The sequence below is a fragment of the Danio rerio genome, chromosome 25, assembly GCF_052040795.2.
Source record: "Danio rerio strain M-AB ecotype USA chromosome 25, GRCz13ab, whole genome shotgun sequence".
NCBI classification, from domain to species: domain Eukaryota; kingdom Metazoa; phylum Chordata; class Actinopteri; order Cypriniformes; family Danionidae; genus Danio; species Danio rerio.
The window spans coordinates 26350001-26362067 of NC_141045.1; the positions used below are offsets into that span (position 1 = coordinate 26350001).

At 37.7% G+C, this 12067-nt stretch overlaps 2 protein-coding genes and 1 pseudogene across 8 annotated transcripts in view; all 3 read left to right on the top strand.

Annotated features, from left to right (window-relative positions):
- The window catches only part of LOC147837710 (uncharacterized), a 633655-nt pseudogene that overhangs the window by 528888 nt on the left and 92700 nt on the right, over nt 1-12067 (top strand). The window lies entirely within an intron of this gene.
- LOC147837713 (uncharacterized) overlaps nt 1-12067 on the top strand; it is a 977861-nt gene that overhangs the window by 216074 nt on the left and 749720 nt on the right. The gene's annotated exons all lie outside the window — the stretch shown is intronic.
- Nucleotides 4180-12067, top strand: part of si:ch73-182e20.4 — a 29996-nt gene continuing 22108 nt past the window's right edge. For 3 of the 6 annotated variants that reach the window (XR_015526527.1, XM_087312387.1, XM_087312389.1), the window contains exons 1-2: nt 4180-4205; nt 4339-4381. The gene's annotated coding sequence lies outside the window, so the exon portion shown is untranslated. Of the gene's footprint in view, nt 4382-8688; nt 8767-12067 lie in introns of those variants that run through there. The other 3 variants (XM_087312386.1, XM_087312388.1, XM_087312385.1) reach the window with 2 other exon arrangements.

The window sequence follows — 12067 nt, forward strand, 5'->3', positions numbered from 1 at the left end:
TCAAGATTTAAGTCTTCATTCGTTAAACATCATTTGGGAAAAATCTAAAAAAAACATCAAAGCGGGGCTAATAATTCTGACTTATACATACATAATACATATGTTTATGTGTTATTGTTTTGTATGTAGATTTTAAATTTTACCAGCTTTACATTTTACCAGCTTTTGGCAAGCAGCAGCCCTGGGTGTAGCTTCTCCTGCTGCATCTCACACAGAAGCAGCACAGTATCAGACAAGTATAAAGCAGATCTCCCTCATAGTAAGAACTCTCTCAACTCCCTCATATAAAAACCTCCGGCCAAGCGGGCGCGTCGAGCACCTCGAAAGCAGGCAGCCCCCCCTGCCCAGGGCGCCGTTAAAACCGGTAAAGGACCGCGAATCGTCCCTGAGACAGGCCATCCAGAGAAGAGGAAACTTGCTCTTTCCCCGCTGGAGGGCGGGGACCCTATTCCAACGGTACTTTTCAGTGCCACGAAAACATCAATGAAACAGCACTTTTCCCCTTCCCCGGATGTGACAGCACGAACCTTGCCAGTCTGGGACGCGCTGCTTTCCAGCTCGCAGGTTCTATGTGCTTCGCCAGTGGCTCACGAGCGCTGGGGGGACGGTCTCCTTACCCCCAACCCTCGAGCCCCCTCTCCGGAGTCAGGGTGCGGAGCCAGAGCGAATCGCTCTCCTCCAGCTTTTCCGCAGGACCCTCGCGCTTCCCGGATCAGCACACCCACTCCGCGCTGCCCCACCGCTGGTACGTCAGCGATTGTAGTGATGACTCCATTAGCGAGGGCTCTGCCTGCCTGGTTAGCGCGGGCCAGCCTTTCGCGGTGGCTCATACGCACAATCAGACTCGGTTATGCGATTCAGTTCCCGAAACGGCCCCCCAAGTTCACAGGCGTGTATTTCACCAGGGTCAGCCCCCTGTCCGCCCCTGTCTTGTGAGAGGAGATTGCTGCCCTCCTGGCGAGGGTGCAATCGAGCCAGTTCCTCCAGCCGAGATGGAGAGTGGGTTTTACAGCCCGTACTTCATCGTACCCAAAAAGAGCAGTGGGTCACGGCCAATCCTAGATGCGCATGGCACGCGGGCACACACCGAGTCTCTGTTACTGCGCTGTGTCGCCGCGCCCTCAGCCCTTGGAACGACCCCTCGTTCCTACAGGCCGGTGTGCCTGTAGGGCAGGTGTCCAGCAATGTTGTTGTTTCAACAGATGCTTCCAACACGGGCTGGGGGGCCCACAGCTGGCCTCGGGGCATGCGCAAGTATGCATTTCCCCCAATGAGCCTGCTCGCGCAGTTACTGTGCAAGGTCCGGGAGGACGAGGAACAGGTTCTGCTAGTTGCGCCCCTCTGGCCCAACCGGACCTGGTTATCAGAGCTCCCCTCCTCGAGACGGCCCTCCCCTGGCGGATCCCTTTGAGAGAGGACCTACTCTCTCAGGGACAGGGCACCATCTGGCACCCTCTTAGGTAACCTACCGAGTGCTGTGGTTAATACCATCACTCAGGCTAGAGCCCAGCTCCACGAGGCGCGCCTACGCCCTGAAGTGGAGTCTATTCACTGAATGGTGCGTCTCTTGCAGAGAAGACCCCCGAAACTGCCAGATTAGTGTTGTGCTCTCTTTCCTTCAAGAGAAGCTGGAGAGCAGGCTGTCGCCCTCCACTCTCAAGGTTTACGTGGCTGCCATGTCCGCTCATCATGCCGCGGTAGCTGGCAGCACCGGGGAAAGCATAACCTCATCATCCGGTTCCTCAGAGGTGCTAGGCGAATTAATCCATAATCCACACTCCACTCGGAGCGTTGCATCCCCTTGGGCACGTGCACGGGGCGCCTCTCTAACAGACATCTGTAGAGCTGCGGGCTGGGCGACACCCAACACATTTGCAAGGTTTTACAATCTGCGAGTGGAGCCGGTTTCCACAAGGGTATTAGGTAACCCTTTGGTGATTGAGGGAACAACTCGTTAGGGTGTTAAAACATGCTTGCTGTGCCATTTTCCCTAACACCCTGTCAGTAAAGTTCTCCGTCAGGTGAGCCCTGCAGATTCCTCCGTGGCCCCCAGCACTGACTCAGCGGAGGAGTCACTTGCTGGCCCACTACGTTGTAGGTCTGCCCGCTGGTCAGCCCGGGTTTTGGGTATAGGTGCATATGGGATCACCCCACTATGTGAGTATGTAAGTTTAAAAGGGTAATGAAGTGCTTGATTACATTTAAATTAAGTCTCTTTTATCCAAAGCAACTTACACCAGTGAACACACATCCTAAGCAGTTGGCTGTCCCGGAAGCAGTGAGGGTTCAGTATCTTTCTAAAGGCACTTATCTCAGCCATGGAATCGACGGTGGAAGAGAGTGCTGGTTAGTCATTTTCCAACCTACAATACTACAATACAAGACTTTTGGAAGTTCAAATCGCTAACTATTAGCCATAGTCCATGGCAAGAATATGTCTCCTTGCCAAATATTTCTCCAATGGTTGGAACCCCATGAACTGGCATCACAAAATATAAGTCTCTTTAGGATTCTTATAGCAATTATTCATGTTATTCTTTCTGCCCAGGTCTATGAAAATTCATGTTTCATGTTTTTTAACCTAAAAATTGTTGATTGCACGTTGCCCCAAGCCAGTAAGCCTACTTCATTCCCAAATTATTTTGCCCAAAATGGGCCAGCAAGGCCCATATATTTACTAAAAGTATTAGTTTAATCTCTATTCAAGACATCAGGGGTCCGTTCTTCGTACCTCGCTTAAATGATCTAAGATGATTTGGCAGATCCTGGATCTTTTCATCTTGATAACTGATCTCTCGCTAATTTGGTTCTTCAAACAAGTTCGCGAATCAGATTAGAATGTCTGGATGAACTGATCTGAGATCGCTGCGTGTGTTGTGAAGGACAGATCTATCGATCCTCGAAATCATGATCAGCAATGCAACGATTGGCTGACGGCACAGCAGCATAATGACATCATCTGATTAATATTCAATTATCCATGTGAGCAAAATTATATCAAATTAGCAGTAAACCGTTTGTTAAATATGACACGCAATAACCTTCCACATTTGTTGTGAGCTGCAGGCTTTACACTTTCTTGTGTCAAGAGAATTCATCATGTATTTCAATGCAAATCAGTGTATTTAGTTCTACATTTAGAAAATATTGTCTATATTATAGTAGCCGTTTTTTGATCGGTGTAAAGAATAACTGGTTGTTTACAAAACAATTTGATATTGGTAAAGGCGTCTGCAACTTTTGTGAAGCATCAAATCACTATTAACTGTCAAAACATGTTTATGACTGCATAAATGTATTATTGTTTTTAAAAAAAAAGTCACATATTCTGCATTTTTATCATACACAATTTGTACTAAAGCGATCTAAAACGTTCATATCAATAAGTTTTCTCTTTGCACCACCAGGTGGCAGTCTTTGTACTTTCATTTCGAGGGTGCAGATTGCATAAGTTTTATTAATATGTATAACTTTATTTATTTTATTAATGACTATAAATTTATATATATAGTTAAAAAATATGTACCATTTTCCCAAGTGTATATAACTACTACTGTAAGAAAATATCAGAATTCAGAACATACTTTCTGTATTATCTTTGCTTGAACTGAGCCGATCTAATCCTGTTTATATGAATTGAACCTGCTCCCGATCAGGTTTGACCTAGCAGAACTGTTGCTATGACAACAACTCTCGGACGAAACGATCCTGGATCGTGTCAAATCGTCGATATCCAAATCCAGCTAATTGAGTAATCCACGTACGAAGAACGTACCCCAGGGCGATCATAGATGCAACCATCTCAGAACACTCGGAGGAAACCCATGCAAAGAAATACCACCTAAGACTCAGCATTTACAATACCATGACGCAGACCAGCGACCTCCTTGTGACGCGACAGTGCTAAACACTGAGCCACCACGCCACCCAGAGAAATAACAGAATAAATTAAACTTTACAATTCAATGCGAATCTCATTTATTTTGTATGTTGTATGTAAATTATCTCTCCATTTGTCAGGGGGGGGGGTTGTGTGTGTGTGTGATTTCTCTGTCTCCCTCTTGTGTCTAGTTATTTGTATGCAGTTTCACCTGTTAGCAATTCCCTTGTTTCCCCGTCCCCATTACCTGTTCTCCCTGATTATTTGGCTTTTTAGTCTCCCCTCCTCCCTCATTCTGTGCTTGATAATTGTTTTGTGTCTGGGAGTTTCATAAGTTACCTGTCCTTCCTGATTAGAAGATAGAACCTTGTGTACTTTGTCTTGTCCAGCCCTGTTCTGTCTCTACCCACTTGTTATTCGTTGATCTGTGCATTGGCTCACCTCTGCTCTGCCCACAGTCTGCGCTTGAGTGAAGTCTATCCATCAGCTTGGCTGCCTAAGGTCTGTTTCTTTATTTTTCGAACCTTTGCTGCAGATGCAACATCCATTATGGATTACAATTTCTTCAATCATACACATATGCCATGCAGAACCATGTTTAATACCCTGCTTTTCACCCCAGTTTCTCACACCTGTGTTTGAACGTCATACATTTATGTAAAAATTAAGTATGATGTTTTTGCAAATGTGGGCTATGTTTTCACTGATCCTTTAATTTTAAGCACAAATAAAAACTGGTAATAATTAACATCAATATCTCTAATGTTCAAGAATCCTGCTGTGTAATGTAAATGAGTATGTCTTGACATTCTACATTAGAGGGACAAACAAACAGGATAAATTGATCCACTTGTACTGGACTATCTGTCTTTTTTAAAGCTCTTAAAGATCAATTCATCTTGTACATTTAAATATGAAAAAAAAATAAAGTAAAAAATACTCTCCTAAGACTGATGTTAGTTACATTGGATTATTATGTGGCTTGGACTAATGAGGAAAAAGCCTGATGATACCACATGAGTGTGAACAAAAGGAGTGTGTGATTAAGAGAAGGATCAGCTAGCAGCAAACGAGGAAGCCCATTACAGCTCATTTGGAAGCATTAGAAACTGGAGTTAACAGATATCAATACTGGGCTCGAACAAGATTTTGCAAACAATGACTTAAAATAAAAGATAATGAAAGTCAAACTGACAAATAATTGTTTATCAGTAGACACTTTAAAGGTTTTTAAAAGAAACTAGATGCATGTCAACACAATCTCAGCCATATGCAAGCTAAGCTGCATGCAATGCTTTTAATGTGCACACCTAAAACTGTCCCTAACCCTACCCCTCTCACAATGATGTCACTAGTTCCATTAAGTGCATTGTGTCTGACAGTGACATTGCATGCCTGAGACTGCGCACCTCAGTAGGCAGTTAGATATTATTGCTTCAAATACATGATCTTGAATAGCATCTGTCATATAATTAATTTTGAATGGAATAGACCATTTAAATTTAGCTTGTAGCACACCAGAGGACATGCTTTTTATTAACACAATGTTACAAGTTCCTAAGCTTGTGTAAGCTTTTTTAGCCTGAGGTATTTATTAATCAATCAATCAATCAATTATTTAATTATTATTATTATTATTTATTTATTTATTTATTTTTTTTTTTGTGAGTTGTAATTTATCGAACTTTGAAGTAGTCACACCAGGGGCGTTGCTAAGGTCGAGAGGGATAAGGGGGGCTTAGCCCCAAAGACCCCCCCAACCCAGTTTGCAGTTTCTGTTTGTTTTTTGATAATGTAATTTTCTGCATGTCCTCAAATCTGAAAATATTATTTATTTTATAGAGCGAGTTGTTATCCAATGTGATACAAGGCTACAAACATGTTCAGTTGTACAGAGTGATTAACTGAGGTGAAGTGTTGTCAAGATACTGAAATTTCTAAATTAAATGCCTTGCAAAATATTGATATTCAATAGGCCACTATTTTTGACATAACAATTTTATCAGAAATTGAGCAGAAATTCCATATACGCCTCAAAGTAATAGAACATTCCAGGAAATCCTTAATATGGATGAAAGCATTCAGCTATTGCTGTAGTTGAATGAAAATAAGATCTGAATAAACATAAAAAGGCTTTAACTGATCATTTACACGACTTTGATTTAATAAATGTTTTTACAGTTTAATATTTTTTCTTTTGAAGAAATTTGTATTTGTTTTATTTTAGCTAGAATAAAAGCTAAAATACATAAAAAAAACATTTTAGAGTCAAAATTATTAGCCCCTTTAAGCTACATTTTTGTGATAGTCTACAGAACAAACCATCATTATACAATATCTTGCCTAATTACCCAAACCTGCCTTTAAATGTCACTTTAAGCTGTATAGAAGTGTCTTGAAAATGTCTAGTCAAATATTATTTACTGTCATCTTGGCAAAGATAAAATAAATCAGTAATTAGAGATGAGCTATTAAAACTATTATATTTAGAAATGTGTTGAAAAAATCTTCTCTCCGTAAACAGAAATTAGGGAAAAAAAATAAACAGGGGGACGAATAATTCAACTGGGGCTAATTAGACTTCAACTTTTTCCAGCCATCTCAGGTATTTTCATAAGAAAGTCGATGTATAATCCCCTGCTAACTGACATGGCATGTTACAGTAGAATGTTGCAATACAATAATATGCTAGATGCATGAACTCAATGTGATTTACCTATTAAAGAAACAGATGTGGCTGGCTATATCATATCTGGATAAATATGCCTAGAAATCTACATCATACCTAGAAAGCTAGAACAATTTACGTTTTTCTGACTAATTCGCATGTATGCATGATATGATGCACATTTTATCGATTACAGGTATTTTATTTCTCCAAAACTACGCACATTTTATACTGTGGAAACAAATGTTAAGCTTCATCAGTAGTTAGAACTATTCAGTTTTGCGAAAGAGTTGTATTATTACCTCATCAGCTTCAGCTCTTCAAAATAATGAATAAATGAAGTGCAGTGGCGGAATTTTTTAAACATCATGTGACAACAGTGCCACTCCCACCTGCCGGTAGATACAGGTACTGCTGAACAGCTGACCCGACACAAACACTGCGTTAGGTAGAATGTGCGTGATGTACGCGGTAATTTTCAGTACTTGGATAACAAAAATGTTATAAACCATATTTTTATTTAAGTACAACATATTACAAAAGATCAGGGGCTTTTGACAATACATCAGGGACTTTTTATATGTGGCCCCCAAAGCCCACATAAAAAAAAAATTCCCCGTGAATCTCGTATTATAAAAACTTTTGTTGTCACATTTTTTATAACCATTTACCGCATTTTAAATGATACTAATTATATTAATGTTTGTCATGTGTAAGTGAAAAAAGCAACATCACATCAACAACATACATGGTTATACTGTATACATATAGGCCTAGCCGTTTTACCAAAACAACCATACATTAACTTGTTTGTTGTGTGGTGGTTTTCTGTAAAGCTGCTTAGGAACAATATTCATTCTGAAAAGTGTATTGCAAATAATAAAAAATAAATAAATAAAAGTGCTTGTGTAACTCCAATTTAAATGGGTGGGAGAAACAATAATATTCAATATCTATTAATGTTACAGCTTGACATTGTGTGGGCATTATCCCTATGACTTCTACTAGACACTGGATTTTGGTTGCCATACCTTACGAATAAATGTCAGCATTTGACATCTATATGATGTTGGATTTTGGGTACTTTCATTCACAACCTTATATCAAATATCAACCAAATATCAATGTAATTTCAACCAAATATCAATGTCATTTGATGTTGTTATTGGACGTCAAAATAACAATGTCTTAGAAGCTGCCTACACATTGAAGTTTGATCACCTGATGTCTAACCTAATCTAATATTAATATCTTCTGACGTGTGCCTGCTGGGAAGAAAAAAGCCAGTAATTTAATTCCTAAGGAAACAACATGTATACATTTATTTGCAATGTTTTATTAACTTTTATATTTTCAAAAGTCACTTGAAAGTGGACTTCATATCTGGAAGACTCTGGATATCCTCATATTGTATAGTGCATAGGCTTGTGATTGAGTGTTAAAATAACTAAACTGCAGCCAGAGAGCTTCAGAGCTTGTTTCTTTTTATGAATCATTATTAGATTAGTGACCAGAAACTGATTTATGTCACATGTCAGTTTAGCCACAGGTTTGTTTATCCAATGTTGGTTTAGGTTTAAGTAAATTTGTGTGTGACAGTGTTTGTAGAGGAAAAGGCTAAACATGCAGCTCAAATGGATACCAATATGACATCTTATATAGTCGTGCACCCTGGGAGAATGATTGAATGCACGGACCTCAAAACATTATATGGCTTTGTTGCAGATTTATTGTGCTTTTAATGTAACAATACATTGTAGCAATACATTGCCATGAAAAATTCTCAAACGCAGTGGCATACCGCCACCTTTTGGACATTAGAAGGTTATAACATTTGACTTTTGTTGCTGAATTATTTTTATCAAATATATAAAAACGTCACATAATAACTTAACAAGATATTTTCCTTTAAGTTTTGATTACATTTACAATTAATCTTTAGTAGTAATGGTAGTTAGTAATATACAACAATTTTAATAAATTCCACATAAGATTAATTCATCCATTCATTTTCCATCGGCTAAATGCAACATTCCGGCTTATGTTTTACACAGCTGTACTGGAAAACACAAATACACTCTTGCTTTCATATACACACTCACACACTACTGTACAATTAGTTTATTCAAGTCACCTATAGCGCATGTCTTTTTACTATGGGGGGAAACTGTTCCAGCCGGGACTCGAACCAGTTTCTTGCTGTGAGGCGCTAACCAAGGTACTTCCAATATTTCTGTAGATGTTCGAAAAACACGAAACTACACTAAAACGCTTCCAAATGGTTGCACAATTCCTTCATGTTGTCCCAACACAAATTAAGTTAACTTAATTAAACATAAAAAAACTGGCTATAAACAATTATGTTATCCTTATTAAAATAAAAGGTTTTTTTTAGCAAAATTAAAATTGTAGTGGAAACTTTTTTTTGTGTGTGGGCTTTTTGAAAGTCTCTTCACAGTTCAATAGTAATGATGATAATTATCTAAATGTATTTGTATTTTTATATTCTGGATAATGCATAAAAAATTATGCAATTAAATATTGTCAGTTGTACAATGTAACAACTGGAGTGATATGCTAGGATCACTTAAATCTTTTGCATGCAGTTTAGTTATGACAATTCTATAGAATACAATTTTTTTTTTAAATCAATTATCTGTGGTCTTTGGCATGACTCATGGCTGAGAATTAATGATCTGTCTTTACCTCCCTGACTCTTTATCCCTCCTTTCTGCTTTGTAGCCATGCTTAGTGAAAGTGACATCATATTATATAAACTTTAGTTTTGTCTACTACGAAAACTTGCTGCGTGCTGACACCTCTGCACAAAAGGCTGTTACTTCGGTTTCACCGCCCAGGTGGAAAAAAAAAAAAAAAGTGCACTTAAATACACTTATTTAAGTATACTTGGTACACTTTTCAGTAATGTACTAAAAGTGCTCTATTTTTGCACACTAATTGTGTACTTAATGTACTAAAAGATAGTATTAAGTATATGTTAAGATAAACTTAATACCATCTAAGTGCACTCAACTGTGCTATTTTGAGACACCCTGAAATTGAACTAAAATGTGCTTTTAACATACTATATCTGTATTTTTAGAAATATGTTTAGTTTCAACTAGAAATACACTTGAACCCTACTTTTTAAACATTTAAATATATTTGACTAATTTAAAGTATAATAGAAATATATTAAAAGATTATGCAAATTGTAAAAAAAAAAAAGTGTGCTAAATACTGTATTAAAAGTGCTCGATTTTTCCCAAACTAATTTTGTATTTAATGTACTAAAAATTAGTATTAAGTACATTTTAAGAAACTTAAGTACATCCAAGTGTACTCAACTGTGCTATTATGAAACAAAATGAAGCTGATCTAAAATGTGCTTTTAACATGGTAAACATTTATTTAAATAATATAATTTGAAGGGATCCCAGGTGAAAAAATATATAATTAAATGCAATTAAAATACACTTAAATACCCGCAAATACATTTTTAATACATTGTTATTTTTTTGTGTTAAATAAAAGTTTGATGGTTTTACACTATAAATATACTAATAAAAAGTATATTTATACTTCAGTAGGACTTTAGTACACTTGACAAAAGTATACCAAATAACAGTAATACTTAAATAAATGTGTACTACAATAAAGTACACTACAGAAATAACATCCAAAACAGTTGTATTAGTGTAACCTGAGGAGTGACACAAACAACAGAGATAGTATCCACGTGCAGGTTTAATCAGTGGTCAGGCAAGCAATGGTCAATACAGGTGCAAACAGACATACAAGGGAAATCCAGAATCGTAGTCAAAGGATCAGGCGAGTGGTCAGAAGGCAGGCGGCAGACTAAAGCAGGTCGCACACCAGAAGCGCCGCTCGGCGGCGCGCCGCGCAGCGCCACGCAGCGCCATGTATTTTAAAATTCTAAACATAGGTTTCTATCAGGATACACACACCGGCGCCGCAAGTCGGCGGCTGTCGGCGGCGCCCGGCGACGGCTCAGGACGCAGTTCATTTTTCAGCCGCGCCACAGAGCGCCATCTGATTAGTTTCATGTTAAATATCATTCGAATGTGCGCGTCTGGTGTGCGATACTTTACTTTAATCTGTCATGTACGCGCCGTGTCGCGGCGCCGAGCGGCGCTTCTGGTGTGCGACCTGCTTAAGACACACGGGCTAACAAGGCTAGGGTCAAAACACAGGAAACCAAGACTAGGAAACGCGATGTAGTGTTACTTTACAGTTAACAAGACTCGGCAATGTGAATGAGTGAGTGTGTTGCCTAAATAGTGTGGGCAATCAGTCTCTGACAATCCTCAGGTGGTGCTAATGTAATCATTCTAGATTAGGAAGCATGTGTGAGCGAAGTGCATGTATGAAAATGTAGTCCAGAAATGGCGGAATTGTAGTCCATGTTTATTGTGAATGAAGTTATCGTGACAATTAGTGTGTTTTTCAAAAGTGTGCTTTAAATGCTTTAAACATTAATTGATTTTTAGTACACTGTTTACATACTAATCCTAAGTTTAAAATAAGTTAATATATAAAAAATCTATTAGTAATGTATTGTAGAAGTACATTTTTCCAAAATGCCTTTACATTTCATATATGTGCTGTAATGTTGCATCTTATTTATATTTTTGTGTTCTCAGTTTTTGCTAAGTTTTTGTTCCCTCCCATAAGGTATTTTTGGACTTGTGGTTTATTGCACAAAAAGATTAAAGTGTTTTGATAAAGCACAGATGTTGTTTTCTTTGTACACACAGTATCCCTTCAAAATATATTGTTTAAATAAATGTTTAGTATGTTAAAAGCACATTTTAGATCAGCTTCATTTTGTCTCATAATAGCACAGTTGAGTACACTTAGATGTACTTAAGTTTATCTTAAAATGTACTTAATACTAATTTTAGTACATTAAATACAAAATTAGTTTGGGAAAATCAAGCACTTTTAATACAGTATTTAGCACACTTTTTTTTACAATTTGAATATTCTTTTAATATATTACTATTATACTTTAAATTATTCATAAATATATTTTAAAATGTTTAAAATTAGGGTTCAAGTGTATTTCTTGTAACTAAACATTTTTTAAAATACAGATATAGTATGTTGAAAGCACATTTTAGTTCAATTTCAGGGTGTCTCAAAATAGCACAGTTGATTGCACTTAGATGGTATTAAGTTTCTTAACATACTTAATACTATCTTTTAGTACATTAAGTACAAAATTAGTGTGCGAAAATAGTACACTTTTCAGTAATGTACTAAAAGTGCTCTAAGTATACTTCAATAAAGTGCATTTTAGTGCACTTTTTTTTTTTTTTTTTTTTTTACCTGGGATAATGTGTTTACAAAGAAAACAGCATCTGTGCTTCATCAAAACACTTTAATCTTTTTGTGCAATAAACCACAAGTCCAAAAATACCTTATGGGAGGGAACAAAAACTTAGAAAAACTGAGAACACAAAAATATAAATAAGATGCAACATTACAGCACATGT